At 43.7% G+C, this 23,977-nt stretch overlaps 1 protein-coding gene across 21 annotated transcripts in view; it reads left to right on the top strand.

Moving 5' to 3' along the window:
- The window catches only part of LOC137633427 (uncharacterized), a 257,530-nt gene that overhangs the window by 123,813 nt on the left and 109,740 nt on the right, over positions 1 to 23,977 (top strand). The window lies entirely within an intron of this gene.

Genomic DNA, 23,977 nt, shown 5'->3' with positions numbered 1-23,977 from the left:
GATTTGTCAGATGGATAAGTCCTCGAGAACATAGACGAAGCAGGCAACAAATACCTTGAGATAATAGAAGGACAGCCAATTAAACACCAAGAGTTGAAGGAAAAAAGATCAGATGAGACTGCCTGCTAAGAACCAAAGCTATAATAAAATCCAAAGTTCATTTTGGAAATCTGGTGAAGGGTATAAACACATAGGTTGTACCACTTACCAACTACAATGGTGGAAGAGTAGTCAGAGCTATGCAGCATAAATTAATATATATATATATATATATATATATATATATATATATATATATATATATATATATATATATATATATATATGATATTATAAAGTCAAACTAACATTCAATGAATTACTTCTTACTATAGAGAAAATTTTCAATCCCCTTAAATAAGAATTCTCTTCAGGTTATGAATCCTTTTTTTCTGTTCAAAAGATCTTGCATATTATCCCCTTTTCTACCTCAGGCCTCAGCCGAGAGACTGCCCAGTGTCTCAAAGGGGAAGACTTGGAACACTTGACTAATGTATCAGCAGCAGGTAAGTTTTTTATTTTTATATTCAGTTATAATAATTTATGAAATGTATAGTTAAAAAAATATTGGAATTACATCTTTATATTAACACAATCTTAAATATTTCATGATTACTTTTCTGACCGATATCCTCAATAAATGTTCTGTTTATGTTCTTGTTCATCTGCTTTCCTAATTACTTCGTTGAGTAGAACCATATGTATTTCTTCATCAATTAGAGAAGATTTCAGAGAGCACAACAGTTACAATAAGTTGTTCAAAGGATTATTTTCTTCTTCCCAGCCAATCAAGAGATCAAGTCTTTTCACGAGGAGATGTCCGAAGTCATCGCTTGGTCACAAAAAGGTCAGTTAATATACACTTGAAGCATTGATCTCTCCATATCATCCTTCATTTACCTTGCTATCTAACTCCCTGCCTTCCTCTCTATCTTACCATACCACCCTAACATGATCCTACAATGCTCTCCTCTCTCTTATATCAAACATTAACACTGACCTTATTATTGTATTAATCATCTCAACATTTAACTTAATATCGGAAACATTTAGAAAAAAAAGTAATAAAAAGAAAAATTAAAAATCTATACCTTAGTCTCTTCAATTCATGAAAAAACATGATATTTTTGCATTGTGTAACCGGTAGAAATAACATTGGAGTCAAGTTATCAGGTGGATAACTTATTCTATATAACATAAGTCAATGAAGGTAATGTTTTCTGACAACAGACAAGTGCTCAGAAGGAGGTCTCCTCTGTGGAAAGTCCAGGACCTGCAAGAACAACCCGTTCAGCTTCACCTGTTCTTGTCCTTCTGGTTTCACCTGGGATGGTTCAGAATGTAAAGGTGAGACACAAAAAACTCTTTTCATTGACATCTGTAGATCAGTATAACCTCATGATATAGTTTGATTCTTTTCCATAGCTATGTTCAATTTGCCATTCTTTCACTCTTTATTAGTTTTCTTTTCTTGATTTATTTGAGAAATGTTTCCTGCATTTTCTTTTTATTGTTTTATTCCTTTTTATTTTTTTTATGTGATATTTTCATTAAGCTTGTGATAATGACTAAGTTTTGAAGTCATTCATGTATAGTCTCATTATGATATTTATGAATGAAAATGACTTCTCTTTACCATCAATAAGCTTCCAGTAGATTTATGTTCTTTTGGAAGATTATTAGGATCTGTTTGACTATATCAAGTTATCTATTGTTGGATTCATAAATATGGATTTTCCTCAACTCTTCTCCTATTGGATTTCATTTTCACAATCATATATATATATATATATATATATATATATATATATACATATATATATATATATATATATATATATATATATATATGTGTGTGTGTGTGTAAATATATATATATATATATATATATATATATATATATATATATATATATATATATAGAGAGAGAGAGAGAGAGAGAGAGAGAGAGAGAGAGAGAGAGAGAGAGAGAGAGAGAGAGATTTTCTACACTCAATTTTTCCCTTACATGGCATCTACAAGGTTTATAATGGCCCCAGAAGTTTGAAATTAAACGCTTCAACACCTCTCATGTCGGTGCTCACCTGTTCACAAATGGTTGTCGGTGCTCACCTTACTCATCGCTGTGATAGAATGATGTTGGGTAACAACAGAGTGACAAGATGAATGCAACTGACTTTTATTCAACATGTAAAATATAATGAGTTTCTATACAAGCAGTTTCATGCAAACAAATACATGCAAAGTCAAGCTTGAAAAGATTCCGTTAACAGTGCGGGGATAAAAAAAAAAGAAAAAAAAAACACTGTTACTGCGTACGTGAGTGGGTGAAAAAGTGAGGTATATTATAGAAATAATGCTAATTATTATTGTTTCTTAAGTCTAACTCCCTCTTTTCTTCCTTTCCCTCCTCCTCCTTTTTCTTCATATTCTTATTCTTCATCTTCTTCTTCTTCTTCCAGAGTTCCAGTGCAGAAGCCCAGCAAAAAGATTTCCCGGAGTTGGATGCCTAATGTTAATCAAGCAAGATTTAACATTCCAGGCATTGAAGAAGAAGTGCGAAGAGGAAGGAATGAGACTTGCACAACATATGAGTCTGCAACAACTACAGGATATGGGTCGCTCTTTTGGATATACGGGTGAGTTAAGTATTTTATATAGAATTGATAAGAGAGAGAGAGAGAGAGAGAGAGAGAGAGAGAGAGAGAGAGAGAGAGAGAGAGAGAGAGAGAGAAAATGTGGTTTATAAAGAGATTTGCAGATTTCGGTACATTTGAAGAATATGGCAGTAACAATTGTGTTCCGTCTTCACTGGAGCCACCCATCATCATTACAAAAACCGCTAAGGTTAAATAAAAAATCACTTTTACTTATGCACACTCACACACACACACACACACACACATACACACACACACACACACACACACATATATATATATATATATATATATATATATATATATATATATATATATATATATATATGTGTGTGTGTGTGTGTTTGTATGTGTGTGTGTGTGTGTTTGTGTGTGTGTGTGTTTGTGTGTGTTTGCGTGTGTGTTTAAATGATTATCAAAGTCACAGAGAATTTCTAGATTGGTAAAAAAAAAATGTATTAATTTTCCTTATATCGTTCATATTTATATTAGTTCCTTTCTTTTTCTCTTATTTCTTATGTTTCTTTTCAATTGTCTTCTTTCAAAGGATGGGTTGGTGTCTACGACGGGAAGTGGACGAGTGACGGATCTCTCGTCCCAGAAGACCTTTGGGAGGAAGGATACGATTCAGACCCTTCGAGGCGTTGTGGATGCATTGGCTGGTATTCTTCTTCTCCTTACAAATTGTTTCAACGGGATTGTTCATTAAAGCGTTATGGTTATTGCCAGTTCCCGATGCCCTGAGAAGGACAACGTTCCTTCAACCTCCCCCTGATGATCATCTTTGATTTCAAGATATCTATTATGTTCAATTTAGTGTATTACTTTACATACATCCATCCACGGATGTATGAATATAACCTTCCATCACTATAATGTATCAATATATCCGCTTAACAATATATCCTAGCAGAGCATTAACAATTTTTTTATTCTTTTTGAATCCTTAAGAAATATATTGATAATTCTGAATCAGAAATGAAGAAAATTTCAGACACAAACAAAATGTTTTAGAAATGTTAAGAAAATCAAAAGCAAGTGTTTACGGTGTTCCATGTACAGAGTAAATGTGTAATCATCTTTATGATTTTGTTGATAACATCGGTCTATAGGTCTGCTGGTCGGTTGCTTTGTTAGGTCACTGTATTTAGCTCTCTCTCTCTCTCTCTCTCTCTCTCTCTCTCTCTCTCTCTCTCTCTCTCTCTCTCTCGAAATTATTGAAATTTAATTTTTGATCAATCTAAAAACACATTAAGAACTAATACCTAAACACAGTAACTGCTTTCCTTTTGGAGTACGTAATAATAATAATAATAATAATAATAATAATAATAATAATGATAATAATAATAATAATAATAATAATAATTTAAACAAAGCGTTTTAAGTATTTCCTCTTCAGATGTCGACCGTTAGTCTCACTGATCACTTTTCTATATTTCCCAAAATTAGATTTTCTTTCTTTCTCAAATCATTGATTAAATAAGTCACTTGTGGTAATTAATGAATTTACACTAGTATTCTTTTAGAAGAGAAAATTATTGCAATGTTCTTTTTTATTATATACAGTGAAATTTGAATAAGTTTTATGGGTCTATGAAATCATACTTTACTCCTTTATTTTGTTTTTAGTTTGTGCCTTACGCTTTTTGCCAGCAAGGGGTTTTATAGCCACAAAAGGCAATAGTTAGGAGAGAGAGAGAGAGAGAGAGAGAGAGAGAGAGAGAGAGAGAGAGAGAGAGAGAGAGAGACAGAGAGAAAAGTTCATTTAAGCTGGACATTTTTAAGTTGTAAGTAACGGAGTACATCCAAACTTTCTCTGAGTAATTCAAAGCGTTTGCAAGATTTTATAGTTTTTATTTGCTTATCTATGATGAGTTTAAGATACAGTAAGAGAAGATCTACTTATCTCTATATATGTCAACATTTATTACATAACGGTGTATCTTACCTCAAGAATGGTCTAGACCAAGGAACATTATTAAATACCTGGTAGTTAGTCAACTCTAGTTGTTTGCAATCAGGGCCAAAAAAGTCATAGGTGTTTCAACATCGTCCCAAACAATTTGTCTAACATAATTCATCCAAATAATTCTAAAAGTGATGAATTCATCTTTCATTTGGTAACATAAGTTTTACGGGTATGAAACAGAAATTGAAACGAGGCAACATATCATTGGTTGAATTAAGAAGGACAGCTTTGATTGGTGAATTGGAAATAGGTGGTTAGTTTCAATAATAATAATAATAATAATAATTTTAATAATAACAATAATAATAATAACAGGAAATATAAGAAAGGGAAGTCGGAAGCCCGGCCACTGTCCAGTGCTCACCAGCTGCCATTCATTTTCTGAATGATATTCAGAGGGAATTTTTTTCTAATATTTTAGAAAAAAAGGTTGTGGCATCGGAAAAAAAACAAATGGGACAAAATTCTACTAAAATAAGAATCTCCCACCATCACCACCCTCCCAGACCCAGAGAGAGAGAGAATCTCCCACCATCACCACCCTCCCAGACCCAGAGAGAGAGAGTGACAGGAGAAAGAATCTCCCACCATCACCACCCTCCCAGACCCAGAGAGAGAGAGAATCTCCCACCATCACAACCCTCCCAGACCCAGAGAGAGAGAGAGAGAGAGAGAGAGAGAGAGAATCTCCCACCATCACCACCCTCCCAGACCCAGAGAGAGAGAGTGACAGGAGAAAGAATCTCCCACCATCACCACCCTCCCAGACCCAGAGAGAGAGAGAGAGAGAGAGCGAGAGAGAGAAAGAGAATCTCCCACCATCACCACCCTCCCAGACCCAGAGAGAGAGAGAATCTCCCACCATCACCACCCTCCCAAACCCCGAGAGAGAGAGAGAGAGAGAGAGAGAGAGAGAGAGAGAGAGAGAGAGAGAGAGAGAGAGAGAGAGAGAGAGAGAGAGAAACTCCCACCATCACCACCCTCCCAGACCCAGAGAGAGAGAGTGACAGGAGAAAGAATCTCCCACCATCACCACCCTCCCAGACCCAGAGAGAGAGAGAATCTCCCACCATCACAACCCTCCCAGACCCAGAGAGAGAGAGAGAGAGAGAGAGAGAGAGAGAGAGAGAGAGAGAGATAGAGAAAGAGAGAATCTCCCACCATCACCACCCTCCCAGACCCAGAGAGAGAGTGACAGGAGAAAGAATCTCCCACCATCACCACCCTCCCAGACCCAGAGAGAGAGAGAGAGAGAGAGAGAGAGCGAGAGAGAGAAAGAGAATCTCCCACCATCACCACCCTCCCAGACCCAGAGAGAGAGAGAATCTCCCACCATCACAACCCTCCCAGACCCAGAGAGAGAGAGATAGAGAAAGAGAGAGAGAAAGAGAATCTCCCACCATCACCACCCTCCCAGACCCAGAGAGAGAGTGACAGGAGAAAGAATCTCCCACCATCACCACCCTCCCAGACCCAGAGAGAGAGAGAGAGAGAGAGAGAGAATCTCCCACCATCACCACCCTCCCAGACCCAGAGAGAGAGAGAGTGACAGGAAGAGGGAGAGTGTGTGCTATTATCACCTCAAGTGACTGAATATTACTCTATTTTAGTCTGCTCCCAAAGAATTATCTTCGACAATAAATAAAATGAAAAATATAAAGAATTCCTGTTCTCCTATTCGCAGTTTGGTTCTTTCATACACTTCTATGCAATATAAACTAAAAGATTACTATTTGTGGATTTACCAAAAGTAAACGTAGAGAGTAGAGGTCCCCTTTTTTTGTTTTGTTTCATTTGTTGATGTCGGCTACCCCCCAAAATTGGGGGAAGTCCCTTGGTATATGTATGTATGTATATTATGGTACAAGATTTGCGCACAGTAGATATTATATCTAGATATATCTACTGTGTGCGTACTGTGTATTATATTGTGAGTATAATACACAGTAAACTATACAGTACCACATATGCATCATAAAATAAAGGCCCTTTTTAATTTGAGTCTATGTAGAGCTTTGTCATTACTGGTTGGAGAAAACCTCCAAAATGGCCACTACTATGTTGTACTGTAACAATAACATCTTAATAGCGAACTACATTCAAATCAAGTCTTTCAATACTAACTGAAGTCGATTGCTCTTCCTCCCCCTACATCCATTCAGGGATTGAGGCTGTCCCTTCCAGAGGAGGAGGAACAGCAATAATGTTCGGGAAGCTTTTTTGAAATAAAGAAAACCTGGCCAGAAAGGTTTGCTTTTACCTATTCATAAACACGCATACATAAAACCATAGATGAACACTTGGTATATAATCAACCTGGAGCGTGATCGAGAGCGACTCCTGCGACGCGACCTGCATCTTGTCCTCCTAGACCTAGAACTTCTGGACCCGGACGTTGAACGTCGTCTAGAGTGCGACCGTGTTCTATGAAAGAACGAGAATACGACGTAGAGTAATCTTCCGACTTTCGACGTATTCTTCGTCGAATTATGGAAGGCCTAAAATAAAATCGTCACCTACTTCCTTCTGTGTATATGGATATACTGTAAGTACAAAAAGTACTAAAATATATTTCAAAATACATTTTCAACAGCTGTAATTAGCATGTTAACATATTGCCATCAAACATACTTCTAGAATGGGAAGCTATCAAATCTAACATTATTTCACATGATTAAACCCAACCCTTTTATGAAAAATCAAGTTTTAGATTTAAAAATCATTTCAATACAGTACTTCCCCAATTTTTTATCACTAGCGTGACGAAAGAAACAAACATCTTACAGGGTTTTTAAGCTAGTCTGTCCCGAGTGATTGCAATCTTCGACCGACAGGGGTCTTGTAAATAGCATCTGTTCTGAAAATTCAGCTTTACAATACTGTACTGTACTTTGACTATCAGCCCACTAAATTGTGGGAAGCTCTTTATATGAATATTGAGTAAATATTGAAATAATAATTCTTTGAAAAAATTGCTTTATTTCAATAAATCTTATCCAATATTCTCAAGCTAAAAATAGATGGTTGTAAATCTACAGGTAAAGTGAAAACCCACCTAAGGAAAACGCAGATATCGAAAGAAAAAGGACAATTCTGATACAAAACTCTTTGCAGCTTCAAGGATAGTGACAATCTGGTTATTCTTTTCACGTGATGGGCAAAATAAGACACCATTTAGCAATCTTACCGTCAGTGGGAACATTACGAGTGAGATTCAGTGTCCGAGCGTCTAGGACATCCCTTGTGAGAGAGGCCAGGCAAGCAGAATTCTAAGAAAAATGCTTACAAATAATCAGGTATTTCTCTTATACATAACTAAGTGTATCCCTGTTTCCCAAAAATTCAACATCATACCATCAAAGGGAGTATTTACACAAGATAGATCTCCTTAAGATGTCCCATGTAGCACCCAAAGGACCTGAAAACTGGCCTGCATCCAAAGGAATTTGCATCTTTCAAAAAGGCATTGTTACCTTTGATAATGATAAAACTAAGTCGCCACCTAGGTTATAGTGGGCACCCGATAATCAAAGTCTTCACTAAAAAAAAAAAAAAAAAGAGATGGCTCTATTATGCAAAAAGCAAAACAGTTTCTTAACATTGCTCTAGATCTAGACAATGACATTTTTACTGACTTAACAAAAAGTCTTTTCATCCAGGTTGTCCTCAATGAAGGAATTGAGAGCAGGAAACTGGAAATGTCAAGGTAGACTTTTAGTGTTGAAATCCTTCTTTGCCTAAAACTCTTGTTAAAGGGGTCATTTTTACCCATAGCTCCATTTGAGGAAAATATAACTTTGCCAGAATGCAAGAGCTACCAGAAAGATCTCTAACGTTAAAAGTACTTAAATACAATTGAGAGACTTGTTTCTAATTAAAGGAAAGAATTTACGAACCCCATCCAAGTTCCAAGAGATGTCTCGAGGTAGGAGTAGTTTCGATAACAAAGGATCTGATAAAATCCCATAGAACGGCACCTCGTAGTAACGGGGGATGTTGAGAAAGGAGAAGACTAATTGGTAAGGGACCTCTGATAGTGGTTTTAACACGCCCCAGTTACTATACCGACACCCTATAAGGGTGAGCGAGCTGGGTATATTCCTGGCATTCCATGCAACTTTTTTCTCTGGTATATTTAGCAGTATTTATACCTTAGAAATGGTGCTTTAAGGAGCATTTCACTGGGCGACACAGGTCCCTCGCCCAGAAAACGTATTTTGAGCGAAGCGAAAAATCTAATTTTGGGTGAGATGGCCATGACGTCCTTCAGTAGCTTCCTGAGGGTATATATGACTACAGTAGATATTCCCAGAGAATTAAACTAAAGGTTTCACAGAATTCTAACTTCTGGCGCGAGTACCCTAAAGGTTTCCCTTTAGGATATCGTATATCAACAGGGGACGTATGCTTGACACGCCACATGGCCATCTGCACCCCACATAGCGTTTACGCTTCGAGGGGGAAAATGTGGCAAGTTATAGGAGGAGCCGTTGCAAGGTTATCCTCCTGCGTTACTGTTACTGTACCTCGCGACGTAAACAAACGGCAGCCATAGCTGTCCGCCATCTTGACTGACGACACATCCGCCTGCTTCATTCCTATTCTTGTAGCGTATCCTGCCAGTTGTGTTTAGATTGTTTCCTTTGTCAAAATCCCTTATTTGAACTGCTTGACATGTCAAGCCCCACACAACGTCCAGAAGCCAACAAAGAAGAGTATCTTTTATTACCAGATACTGAGGTATTCTTAGCATAGTTAAGAAATTTGAAAAATTTAATATTACTTCATGAATTTAGTGACAAATCTAGAATTGTACCACTCGTTTATACTAGCTGGCTTTGAAAGCCTCTATGCCCTGAGTAGGCTGTGTAGTCTCAAAGTGGCCAATAACATTAAGCTACAAATGTACAGTAGATATAATGTATCTGTAATCACACTACAGATGATACAGATTGAGAACATATTGCCTTATCAATTTTGTGGAATTCGTCAACAAAATTCTACCTTTACAGGGCTTCTAAGCCCTCCTATTACTGTCAAGTCTGAAAAAATATTGGGGTCCACTAGAACCATGGTAAGTAATTCACTTTATTAACTTGTCCAAGTAGTAAGCTACTCAGGAAGTCTTAGTCCATGTAAGTTTGATCGTATAAATTACTTTTAATACAAAAGACAGTATTAGACATATCTAGGATTAATTTTAGGGTAAGAATGGCATGCGATTCAAAGGCAAGGCTACCGAAACCTCTTTAGGTTAGGCTAGACTAATTAAACCTTTCAAGGTTTAAGCTAGACTACACTTATAGGCTGAAGTACCTGTTTCTTTGCATATCCCTTTTGTTACAAATAATCATATCAGATACACGGACAAGATGAGAACTTTAGAAATGTTGTGGTATTTGTAAGGAGAGTAAAATTAACCTGAAAACATTGTGGTTTATATTACCTGACTTGTCGGGCTAATTCCAAACTCTTTAACCTCCCCATTTTTTGTTCCTCAAATAGAAAGACTTAGAAATAATTTTATTGTCTATTTGTTCCCTAAATGTTTCTCTACATTTGATTTTCGACGCCCAATGAATCCAAGGCTTGCTTGCTCCTTAAAATTCATACACTGCCAAGCATAGCACAACTTTATTACTGTGACCTTACTAAAATACAGAGAGAGAGAGAGAGAGAGAGAGAGAGAGAGAGAGAGAGAGAGAGAGAGAGAGAGAGAGAGAGAGAGAAATACCAATACTTTGAGTAGAGAAAATAACAAACACATTAATACCCAAAGATACAAAATTGATTCTTTTTGGAGTGGATTTCGTAAGATGATTTTCTCACAGAATGAGTCATGTTTTACATGTAACGTGATCTTAAAATTTACAACAAATTTCATTTAGTATCCTGAGTATTTTTTTCGTAATACGAGGCGTAGAAATCTTCATATGTCGTTTCGTAAAATGAGTTTTTTGTATAAAGAAACATTCGTATCTCGAGGTTTCCCTATATCATTATGTCTATTCTACACTTAGGTCACTCGGACATCCCATACTTTGTGCTATAAATTAGATGTTCCTTGAGGAAATAGTGAAAAGCAAAGACATCAAGTAAGATCAGTAGCTAGAGAACTGCATTAGCTATGCAATACTAAAACAGATAGTCAAATGGTAAGACAATGGATTCCTCATGGTGGCAAAGAGAACTCACCTTGGAAACTAGCTCTGATATCATTCTGCATCAATACATAAACACTCAGGAGTCAGAGAGAGAGAGAGAGAGAGAGAGAGAGAGAGAGAGAGAGAGAGAGAGAGAGAGAGAGAGAGAGAGAGAGACTTACCGTTATCTAAATCGTGATCTTTCATCCTTGGAGGAGTCCAAGAAAGATATGACGGGGGTCAATGGCCGATGCAATAAAGTTCTGGGCCTCTTTGACTCTGCTCATGGCTTCCTCAATTTCTCACTGCGCTGCCTCGTTGCTCTTGGTTTAGGGCTTGATAATTGCAGTGGTAGAACGGTTGTTCACTCTGGAAAGAGAAACAATGTCAATTCAACTATTAAACACTATAGTAACGTATAATAATGTTAAGATGAAAGAAAAAATCCTATAAATACTTATAGAATGTAAAGTCTAAATAGTTTTGATAAAATCTGTCAAAATATTTTATATGACTTTTCTGCTACAGACACAAGAAAAGACAAATTTGAAGATAATTTGTATTTTTCCCGTAATACAAACCTGGAGGTTTTTTATTTGGATTATCTTCCAGCTTCACCAAATAATAATCCAAATAAAAAAGTGAACAATTGAAAATTGTTTCTCCATTATGAAAATCATATTAATTCTACCCATTTTACTTTAAAATGACCCAAGCATCTCTCTCTCTTTTCCATTGACGTTGATAAGGACTTCAAAATGGGAGATAGTCAAACTACTATTGTATCAGGCTAGCGTGGGACACAAAGGGTTGGGGGACGCAAAGGGTCAAACTGGGTAAGGAGAGCGCGGCGAGATGTTATCATGACGCGACCAGAAAACTTGCTGGAGGTCAAGACCTGAGTCAGCATGCTCTCTGACCCCGGGTCGCCTCATGGCGCGTATCACTCCGCCAGAGGTTCCCCCGCATAGAAAATGGAGGTAGGGTAAACTACACAAAATTTTGGTCGGTTGGGAGGAGATCCCAGATACTCCTAAGACAGTAGTTCGAGGTAAGTACTCCGTGTTGGAACAAACTACTATTGTATCAGGCCATTACCTTAAAAATCACGCATTCCCACACACATTATCTCTCATCAATTGCAAATATAACTAACACCTTCAAGTTCATGCAGAGTTAAGCTTAATTTATTTAGCTTATATATATGTTGCAAGGTTCTATTTTCTAGTTCTTAGATCTTCAGCACCCCCTGCAGTAGGATGTAACTGCCTACTGGCCCCCCCCAGGGCAATTGTTCCACTGCCATTGTGGACTGGGGTTCTTTTATTCATATCTGGGGTGCGGCCAGTTTTCACGCATTGTCTGTTTGTGATAATAGTTGATTCAACAATGTACAATATTGCACAAAATATCCAACAAGAGGAAAATAGCTACAGTATAGTCTAATTCACTATGGAGGAAAACAACCAGAATAAACTTAAACATAGAGTAGTAGGCTTAACAGAAAAAAATGACACTCGGCTAACATAATAAAAGCTACAGTTAACAATAATAAAATAAAACATTTTAAAAGTAACTTGTATTTTTCCTAGCCATACAACTACTTCTTCTCCATCACTTACAGCAAAAGAGAAAAAAAATTACAAATTTTTGTCAGGAGCTGTCTGTACATGCGTACAGTACTGGAAAGTGGCCAAAACGAAAGTGAGTAGTCTACAATAGGAGCCCCTTTCCAATCGGTGGTAGGATAGCTGCTCATCATCCAACTTTAATATCTCTAAATAAAGAACGAGGGTTTGTAGGATGCGTAGGAACCTGCCAGATGTGTGGTAGAATCTGTGGTTCTAGGATTGGTCTGCACAGTCACGCACAATGGCATCAGCGACAACAACATTAATTTAATCATCATCACCAGTTATCATTTAAGGAAGCAGTATTCGTCATCGATTCAATGGACAACCATGAACTAGGTAGGAACAAATATACCTTACAGTAAATGTACCAGACCCTGATTGCAAACAAAATCCCTCTCTCAACCATTATAAACCTATTTGCATAAGAACAACTAGAAGTTCTACATACTTTACATCACACATTAAAATACTTACTTGATGGGCTGTCCCATGAATTCCTGATGATGCATTTTCAGCGCTGATGTTAAAAGGTTGCTCAGAAGACTCCACTAATGCATTCTTAGTTCCATTACACTCCAATCCAAGACGCAGATAACGAAATTCTCCAGCTTTAGCTGCTGGCTCCGTCAATTCCTCAGCAGTTACCTATGAGCAAAAAGTCCCAAGACTGTACTCTCAAACATAAATATATCATGAAACTTATGCAAATATGACAAATTCATAGATAATTTATTTTTCCTAACTATACAAACCTTGGCTATTTAATAGGGGTATTACGTTCGGCATAGCTGAAATGACGAGCCATTAACTTTTAACGAGGGTTTACTACCCACACCGCTAGTTAGCGGGGGTAGGGAAGGGTAGCTTGCTACCCAACCCCTCTCACACACCTGTGCTTAAGCTCACTTTGCTTGGAGGTAGGACTTCAAGGGGGATAGGGCTGTCGGGCAAGTTTGGTTAAATAGCTGTTTGTATACAGTAGTTAGGAAAAATACAAATTATCTACGAATTTTTCATTTGTTCCATAACTGGAATACAAACCACACCATTTAATAGGGGTGACTCACCCACTAGGAAGGGTGGACGTCCCAGCCCGTCTGGCTTTTGGCTTTGACCGGGGACTCCTTATTTGAGTGTGTAGCACTCAAGAAATAAGGAGTCCCTGCACCTCGCTAAAACCTTGCTACGCAAGGTCTGCGGCCTACGCAAGCTGTGTGTGAAGGTAAGAAGAAGTGTGACTCGTCCTAGAATGTTGTTCTGAAGTTCTTTAGATGGAAACTTATAGACTAGGACTTTCCCAATACCACCTCGTCAGGGTATGGGGACGTAATAGTATTAATCTTAATACTAGGAACACAAGGAAGCATGGTTTACCTGCAGTGGTTTGAGGTTAGCTATGCAAAGAACCCAGGATGCTGCTTTCCCCAAGAGAGGGGAGGATGAAAAAAAGAATAAGGGCCAGTCAAACCTCTTCATTCATGCAGACTAAAACCGGGTAACAATGCCCTCGACCTTCTGCTACTTGTCCAATAAGAAGCTTGAGGTTTTAAACCAGCTGTTGTGCAACCACCACAGGACCGATAGAGAACGTATCAAGTCTCCTGAGGGTCACGTCTTGCAGGTAATGGGATGTGAACGTTGTTTGACGTTTCCACACCCCAGCTTGAAGAACCTGCGTCACTGAAAAATTTCTTTTGAAGGCCAGGGATATAGCTATGCCCCTGACATCATGTGCTCTGGGGCGACGTGATGGAGGAGGGTCTGGATTCAGTGCCAGGTCAACAACCCTGCAAATCCATGCTGAGATGGTGTTCTTGGTGACCCTCCTCTTGGTCCTTCCTGTGCTGACGAATAGTGCAGGCACACGAGGACGGGCTGCGGCTGTTCTCTTGAGGTACAGCCTCAAGCTCCTCACTGGACATAGTAAGAGATGGTCTGGGTCATCTGTTATAGTACGGAGACTAGAAATCCGGAAGGAGTCGAATCGAGGATCCGCTACTCTTGGATTCTGAGTCTTAGCAATAAACTCAGGGACGAAGCTGAACGTTACCTCCCCCCATCCCCTTAAATGAGCAATGTCATACGAGAGACCATGAAGTTCGCTGACTCGCTTGGCCGAGGCCAAAGCTAGCAGGAATACCGTCTTTCAGGTTAGGTGGCGATCTGATGCCTGGTTCATACGGAGGTCTCTTAAGAGACCTGAGAACTCGAACCACGTTCCATGGGGGAGGTTTCACTTCCGACTGAGGGCAGGAAAGTTCATAACTACGTACGAGTAGAGAAAGTTCTAGCGATGAGGAAATGTCCATTCCTTTGAGCCTGAAGGCCAGACTTAAGGCTGAGCGATAGCCTTTCACTGCCGAGACTGAAAGGCGCATTTCTTCATGCAAATACACTAGGAACTCCGCTATTGCTGGAATAGTGGCATCTGGGTGAAAGATACCCCTTCCACGACACCAACCACAGAAGACTCGCCACTTCGCCTGGTAGACCCCTGCGGATGACCTGCGCAGGTGTCCAGACATCCTAATCGCAACTTGTTGCGAAAATCCTCTCTCAGAGAGGAGATGCTGGATAGTCTCCAGGCGTGAAGCCGCAGTGAACCTACGGATTTGTGGAAGATGTTGGCATGTGGTTGTTTGAGAAGATTGTGTCGTGGAGGGAGTTCTCTTGGTGGCTCCGTTAGGAGTTGCAGAAGGTCCAGGAACCATTCTGCATGATGCCATAGCGGAGCTATGAGGGTCATTGAAAGATTGACCGATGTTCTGGTCTTGTTGAGTACCCTCCTCATCAGACAGAACGGGGGAAAGGCGTAAACGTCGATGTTGTCCACCGTTGTTGGAAAGCATCTTGCCAGAGAGTCTTGGGGTCTGGGACTGGGGAACAGTACAGCGGGAGCCTGAAGTTCAGGGCCGTTGCGAAGAGGTCCACAGTCGGAGAACCCCACAAAGTCAGGACTTTGTTGGCTACTAGATGATCCAAAGACTACTCGGTACTCACTGAGATACTCTGCTCAGGTTGTCGGCGAGCACATTCCTTTTGCCCGGAATGAAGCGTGCCGATAGTGGTATCGAGCGGATTTCGGACCATCTCAGTATTTCTACTGCTAGATGGGATAGTTGCTGCGAAAAAATACCTCGTTGTTTGTTGATGTAAGCAACTACTGTGGTGTTGTCGCTCATCATCACCACAGAGTGACTTGCCAGGTACTGATGGAACTGTTGAAGGGCCAGAAAGATGGCCTTCATCTCTAGGAGATTTATGTGGAGGTACTTTTCTGACTCTGACCAGAGGCCTGAGGTCGTGTGGTGCAGAACGTGGGCCCCCAACCCTTTTTTTGAAGCGTCAAAAACACCGTCAAATCCGGGGGAGGACAAGAAGATCCACTCCCTTTTGTAGGTTCTCGTCTGCCACCCACCACTGGAGATCCGTCAGTTCCGCAGGTCCCATGGGGATCTGGATGTCCGGGGAGTTGTCCGCTTGATTCCACCGGGACTTGAGTCGCCACTAGAGGGATCTCATCCTGAGGCGACCATTGGGAACGAGACAGGCCAGCGATGAAAGGTGACCGAGGAGATGTAACCACTATTGGGCTGGAAGTTCTTCTCGTATGAGAAAAGGTCTTGCGACCTTCCTCAGCCTTGCTATCCTGTCATCTGATGGGAAGGGTTTGTGGAGATTGGTGTCTATGATCATGCCTAAGTATACCAGTTTTTGAGTGGGCAGCAGTGAGGACTTTTCGAGATTTACCATGATCCCCAGATCTTGGCAAAGTCTTAGAAGTTTGTCTCGGTGTTGAAGAAGGGTTGACACCGAGTCTGCTAGGATTAACCAGTTGTCCAGAGAACGGAGGAGACGGATGCCAATCCTGTGTGCCCAAGATGATACGAGGGTGAACACTCTGGTGAAGACTTGTGGTGCTGTGGAGAGACCGAAGCATAGCACCTTGAACTGGTACATTCTGTTGTCTTGGCTGAATCTTAAGTACTTCCTTGAAGACGGATGGACTGGGATCTGGAAGTACGAGTCCTTTAGGTCCAGTGTGCACATGAAGTCTTGCGGTCTTACTGCTAGTCTGACTGTGTCCACCGTCTCCATGCTGAACGGAGTTTGTTTGACAAATTTGTTCAGATCTGAGAGGTCGATGACTGGTCTCCAGCCTCCAGATGCCTTCTTTTCAAGAAAGAGTCGACTGAAGAGGACTGGGGATCCGTCGAGGACCTCTTGGAGAGCGCCCTTCTTCAACAGGGTCTGGACTTCTGCCCGAAGGGCTTGCCCCCTTGCCGATTCCATGGCAAGGGAGTTCAATAACACTGGATTCGTCGTCAGGGGAGGTAGAGAGTCATGAACGGGACGCGATATCCTAGACTGATCACGGAGATTGTCCAGGAATCGGCCCCGAGTTGCTTCCACCTGTTTGAGCAACTTTGTAGGCATCCCGCCACTTGTGGAAATGCAGGGGGACTGCCTATCCTAGCGTTTGCAGTCTCGGATGCTCCCTCTAGTAGGATTTTTGCTTCCCCAGGAGGACTTTTTGCCTTTCCTTTCTTTGACAGGAAAGATCTTAGACACCATAGTCTTTGCTGCTGTTGTCTTCGTAGTGGTCTTGACTGGACGTGACTTGCTGTGGTGCTGGAGGCTTATAGGGCTTGGATGTTAAAGCCCTATGAAGGAGGGAGTCCTGATGAGAATTCCTCCACCTCTCAGCGGCATGTTCCACATCTTTAGGCTCGAACAGAACAGACCTCTCTATGGAGGAATGTCTGAGCCTATTGATCTCGGCGCTAGGGACCTTCCGATGGAATCTCTCAGCTACTGCATCCCGACGTTTCAGGATGGTATTCGCCCACAGGTTCGAGACTTTGTGGGCCAGATACTCGATCGTGCGAGTACCTGAGAGAAGGAAGGCTTCCATAGCTTTCCTGGTACGTTCCTTGGAGAAATCCTCAGAATGTATCAGGATACCTAAGGTCCCCAACCAGATATCGTGGCTTCCATAGTACAGTTCACGACTTTCTCCTGATTGAGGATCTCGGCTGCCGAAAATGAGACCCGACGGTTGGAGTCTCTCTCAAGAAGGACTCCCCTGGTTAGCTCTTCCAGCGCGTGGTGAAGTGGAAGAGCTAGACAAGGAGGTGGGAAGAGCTTCTTGGTACTGGAACGGTTGGAGGAGGACATCTCGGAGAGCTGTTGTGAGATCTTGTCCCTGGTACTCTTTACACCTTGAGACCAGGGCAGGGCTGCACCGGTCTTAGAGGGCTTTTGAGTAGCAAAGACGCGGTCTAAGACCGTATCTTTGCCCTCTCGAGGAGGGATCTCTGGGTCGGAAAACCCGTTGAGAGCCCTCATTAGAGTCAGAACTTGCCAAAACGCATGTCCTGACCCTTGCTGGTCTCTTCCTGATGTAGGATTTGCAGCGAAGTCTCCTTCTGTCCCCAAAGGCTCTTCTTGGGGAGAGTCGCAGACGTTCCTTGAGTGGCTCGCTGGCTCCATCCTATTCTTAGTAGAGGACTTCGGCAATGTTTTGGAGTCCTTGGATTCCTTCCTTGGAAGGATGTAGGACTCCAACATTGACGAGGGTGGCATGTTCCTTTCAATCCCCGACTGAGTAGACACCTCGGCGCGAGGAGAGGTTTCCCCCGTTGGTGCGATGGGGGAAAGTCCCTCTTCGCGTGATTCCCCTGGGGACGGGAAATCTTCGTCCGAAAGGGAAGTAGAGGCAGTCTGGGGAAAAGAAGGAACCTGCCTCAAAGGTCTGCGTGGAGTCAGTTTCGCCCTTGGGGAAGTTACGGCCCTCTTTTTCTCTTCAAAAGGGTAGAAGCAGCCATGGATCTGTGCCCTAATTAAGAGAGGACAAGCTTGAAAGCCTGCGTTATGGCTTTGATCAGTGCACTGAACCAGGGCTATTGGCTGACAGATGCGCTGTCAGATATACCCTTTGAAGGGACAGGAATTGAAGGATCCCTGGGAGGAGTCCTCATCATTGGTGGGTTCACCTGTGATGGCTTTGGAATCCTGGACCCTTCTAGATGCTTCCCTTCTCCCACACTGGGCGGTGGTATGCGCTTGCGGGGAGGGGAATGAGGCGATGGCGACTTTGTCGTGTGTAGTTCAGCAGTCTCGCGCGCGGGAGACTGCTTGGGCGCGTGGGAGACTGTGGGCGCGCGGGAGAGACTGTGGGTGCGCGGGAGAGTGTGACTGTGGGCGCGCGGGAGACTGCTTGGGCGCGTGGGAGACTGTGGGCGCGCGGGAGAGTGTGACTGTGGGCGCACGGGAGACTGCTGTGGGCGCGTGGGAGACTGTGGGCGCGCGGGAGAGTGTGACTGTGGGCGCGCGGGGAGTGTGACTGTGGGAGCGCGGGAGACTGTGACTGTGGGCGCGCGGGAGACTGTGGGCCCGCGGGAGACTGTGGGCACGCGGGAGACTGTGGGCACGCGGGAGACTGTGGGCGCGCGGGAGACTGTGGGCACGCGGGAGACTGTGGGCACGCGGGAGACTGTGGGCGCGCGGGAGCGTGGGCGGGAGACTGTTGGTGCGCGAGCGCGCGTGCGGGAGACCATTGGCGCATACACACGCGCGCGGGAGAGTATTAGCGCACGGACACGTAGGATCAATACGTTGAGTGCGCGGGCACGCGGGTGAGAGTTCATGCGTGCCTGTACCGTCGTAGGGCGCGCACGCAGGAGAAAGATCCCTAGCACGCGGCCGCGCAGTTGAAACATGTGAGGCGCGTGGGCGCGCGATAGAACGTTGGCGCGAATCCGTTGGAGAGGATAGGCGAGAACGTGCGGGGCGCGCGCGCGTATCCTCGCAGATGTATGCAGGAGAAGGCTGGCATGATGGTACTAGTTGGCGTGTGGGAGAAGCCAGCTTTGTTGACTTTCCAGCAGCGCCCAGATCAGTAGATCGTTGGTGCGCAGGAGAGTTAGCTGTTGGGCGCGTTCGAGCGTGGGCAGGAGACTGATGGCGCGAGGAATAGCGCTGGCGTGTAGGAGAGCACTGGCGCGTAAGACGTTGACGGCGCGCAGGTGAGAATTGGCGCGCAGCTGGGCGCGAGCGTGTAGGGGAATGTTTGCACTTAGGCTCATGCAAGATCTGGCGCGCAGAAGAACGTGGGCGCTGATGTGCTTGAGGGCCCGCGTAGCGCGTGATGGAGCTATGCTCCTGTTGGGACGTGTGCGCGTGTTGGCGCATACGCCCTTGATGCCCTGTGTTAGGGTTTAGAGATGGGGCCTGACGAGTTACTAAAGAGCGCTCGTCAGGTTTCGTTGGCGCATAGCGCGTATCTGGTTGGCGCACCTTAGCGCGCTCCGGTGAAGCCTTGTTAGACCTATGTAAAAAAGGTGACGGCAGGTGGGCAGGTCTATCAGGTGGAAGGTCGACGTGTCCTTTAAAAGGACGACCTTCCACTGAAGGAGTTTGCGAACGATCTGCAGAAAGGTCCAGGACCAGTGCAGGAACAGTGATAGGTGATCAGTCTCGAGGCTCCTCTGCGGTAGACTGCAACGAAGGTGATGAACCAAAGAGGCGCCTCCTCACTGCAGGTGAAGGAAGGCCTCTTTGGCGAAGAGAAAGGCGAGCCTTCCGACGATTGCGTCCTCTGGGGGCCGTTGGATCAGCAAGCTGACCTTCTGCAGTCCTCCGAAGAGGAGTCTCTGTAAGTGAACTCCCCCGAGGGGAAGAAACACCAGCAGGAGAGACTGGCGATGGACTTAGTTTCTCCCTCGTAGGTTGAACAGAGACGGGAGAAACTAAGCCGTCAGCAACCGTAGGGTTTGAAGGGCAGAGGTGATGGGTGATACCGCATTGGATACCTCTGACACTACAACGTCGACAAGAGACAGAGGATCAACCTCTGCCGGTGATGGCGGCGATTGCTCGACGGCGGCACCCAATCGGATGTAGTTAAGTAAAACCTCCTTGGAGGGCGAACCTGTAAGCCCCAAGGAGGACCAAAGCTGAAAAAGGGGGGTTAGTGACATATCCTCCCCCGGGGGGAGAATTGGAGCTGCTTCGCTAGGGGAAGCAACGTCATCTCTCGAGCCCCGAGATTGGTAAACAGTGCTTCGGTCTACGCTACCACTCGACGGTCTCTCGAAAGAGACCGACCGAGTGGGAGCTTCCGAGGAGGTTTGGGCAATGGAAGAAGAGGTCTTGGGTTTTTCTCCTTTCAAAGAAACCTTCGAAGGAGAAATATCCCGTTTGGACTTCTTCCGTCGTCGCGAAAACCTCTCCCACTGAGAGGTAGACCACTCCCTGCACTCACTACACCTGTTATTGCTATCTCGACCGCCGACATGAATGTTCCACAGGGGCAGTCGGGAAACACAGGGCAGGTGCACATAATCACAGAGGCCAACTTCACAAACAGAACTAGAAAAAGAAAAAGACAAAAAAATTAAATGGCAGCCAAATGACGGCGAGGATGAGAGCGGACACGTCCGACTACCATCCGAGCCGAGAGCAAAGTGAGCTCAAGCACAGGTGTGAGAGGGGGGGGGTTAGCAAGCTACCCTCCCCTACCCCCGCTAACTAGCGGTGTGGGTAGTAAACCCTCGTTAAAAATTAGTGGCTCGTCATTTCAGCTACGCCGAAAGTAATACCCCTATTAAATAGCGTGGTTTGTATTCCAGTTACGGAACAAATTAGAAGCGCAGGAGAATCCGAGGAGACACGACTCACCTTAGAGCCATGTAAATGACAGGGGAGTAAATCCCATCACTGACATCTCTTGGAACAACAGTCCTCTCTCTACAGACTTCTTCTAAGATGGCCCAGAGGAGGAGGAATGGCCAGAGACATCAGCCAGCTGATCTTGACTGACGCAAACCAGACCTGTCATCGACGCCTTCCGGGACACTACCCGTTCTTGCGTACGCAGCAGCAGCCATCCGTGACGGACGTGACAACGACCAATGTACCATCTTGTACGGGAACAGGTAAAGCCAGGACGGGCTGGAAGAAATGAGTCTGAATAATACGTAGTTTCTATCAGAGATCAATAATCGTTACGGATGAAAATATGTTTTGCTCAACTATCAATCAATCTCAAACAATGCTCACTGAAACCAAAATTGAAAATAATTCCAAAAACAGAAGACAGAAGATAATGGGACATTTTTTCCAGCAACCAAAAGGTAGTCTCAAAAATACATAAAAACAAAATTCATAACTGACCAATGATAAAACATAACAAATCTTAATAGTAATTTGTATTTTTCCTATTCATAAAAACCTGAGTCCAATTTGGGAGATCACTTTGGCACGAGCTGGAATCGGTTGTTGAAGTGGATAACGAGCATCTCAAAGCCCCTCCACAGATGCTTCTCTATTCAATCTTGCTGCTTCAACCCAGGACTCAGAGGGACGGTTTGTTCCCCCGCGACATACAAACCCTCGTCCTTTGCTTCTGGAGACTCGCTGCTTGCTTGGATGGTCAGATGGCCCCTCAGAACCCCCTGGAGGATTCTGTATCTTCCCTGAATGTCTTCAAGGCTTGTTCTGTGGAGAAGCAAAGCAGAGACGCTATGACCTCCTATCCGTTTATCGTAGGGATGACATACTGATAGGTCCCGGGACGTACATATTTCTGTAATGCACCAAATCAAAGAGACACTTCCCCAAAATGACATATCAGCCAGAGTCCAACACCAGGAAAATGAGTAATGGGTTGGTATTAGATTCGCCATCTCAAAACTCACATGAAGAATGGGGAGATTTACCTCTTTGGTTACACAGAAGTTTGAAGTGCTACTCACCAGCATCTTGTCTGACCAGCTTGCAACACTTCAATCGCTGACCCCATGAGAGAGGCAGAAGAAAAAAGGAGAAGAGACAGTTATACTACATTCACTTCCAACTTCTGTTAAAATGATACCATAGATGAGATGCAATCTGTCCTCATAAGGGAGCTGGGCTTACGACACAATGGTTTGAACAGCCACCGCAGATCCAAGTATCAAGAACTCAAGAGACTTGTGGATACACACTCTCATGTAGAAGGATGTGAAGGTGCTCTGCCTTCCCTGACACCTGCCTTCCTCACCTGGCCCACTGACTGGTTTCTTTTGAAAGTAGGGAGAGTTGGGGCAATACCCCTGACTTCATCAGCCTGAGAGTAAGCTCTCTGTTGAGGCTCATGAAGCCAGAAAGACCCCGTGTTCCCTGACAGCTCTTTCTTAGATCTGGCAAACCCATCGAAGAGATTCCTACACTCCAGCCTGAGGTGTAGGTTCTCTTCATACGACACCCGAGAGACCTTACGGAATACGAGATCCTCTCGTCTTCCTCACGGCCTGACATCTCCTGGGGGGGGGGGAGGGGATGGAGGATTCACATCTAGGCCGCTAGATTCTTCATCTTTGCCACAAAGTTGAGCACAAAACTAAAGGAGACCTCCTTGGCTACGTAAGAAATACCGTGCAACTCGCTCGCTCCCTTAGTCGACAGTAAGGCAGGTAGGAAGAATGTCTCGAGGTCCGATCCCTTTCTGATTCAGTCCTCCTCAAGGGCTCGAATGGGGTACTGTACGCGTAAGAAACCTGATTACCAGGGTCACATCCCACTACAGGGGCCTAAGATCCCAGGGTGGGCAAGATTGTTTGAAGCTCCTCACGAGCATTGACAGCTCCTGAAAAGCCAAGAGGATTTTATCTTCCAGTGGATACACCATACTCTAGGTCTAGAGGTAACCTTTGATGGCTACAACTGAGAGATGTTTTTCCCGATGAAGGAAGACGAAGAAATCCCCTTCTAGGACACCAATCACAGGATATGGCCCACTTAGCCTGGTAGACAGATGCAGTGGACCTCTGGAGATAACTAGACATCTCACGTGTAATGCCTTGTGAAAAGCCTTTCGCTCAAAGGAGATGCTCAACAGTCTCCACCCGTGAAGAGATAAGGACTCCAAGGATGAATGGTAACTGCGCAGGTGTGGCTGACAAAGAAGAGGTGGCCATAAGGGTAGTTCTCTTGGGACCTCAACCAGAAGAGCTAGCAGATCAGGATACAACTTGGACTGTGGCCATCTTGGAGCCACCAAGGTCATTCCGATTCCTGTCATAATCAACACCCTATTGATTACTGGCCCAATCAGGGTGAATGGGGGAAAGGTGTAAATGTCCACGTGATCCCAGAGGTGTTGCCAGGCTTCTTCAAACACTGCCCAAGGATCGCAAACAGGTTGATCCCCGGTGAACCCCACCGAGCAAGAAGCCTGTAGAGACCCCTCTGCTCCTGCAGCCTGGCCCTGATGGCTGAATGTGTGGACTAGGTCATTCATCTTGCCCAGAATGCACCTTGCTGACATTTCTACAGGGTGAAACCCTGCCCAAATAAGCATCTGCTTCACAAACTTGCAGAGGGAAGCGCTAGAACATGCCTTCTTACTCGCTGATGTAGGCCATTACAGCGACTGCCAAGTGCTTCCTCAAACTTTCTTGGAACACTTGCAGACAGAGGAAAGACACTCGCATCTCGAGGACGTTGATGTGCAGATGCCTGTATTCCTCGGACCACACTCCTGAT

The sequence above is a fragment of the Palaemon carinicauda genome, chromosome 43 (genome assembly GCF_036898095.1).
Source record: "Palaemon carinicauda isolate YSFRI2023 chromosome 43, ASM3689809v2, whole genome shotgun sequence".
Classification (NCBI taxonomy): domain Eukaryota; kingdom Metazoa; phylum Arthropoda; class Malacostraca; order Decapoda; family Palaemonidae; genus Palaemon; species Palaemon carinicauda.
Note: the sequence above shows the minus strand (reverse complement) of the source record. Positions and strands in the feature narration are given on the sequence as shown.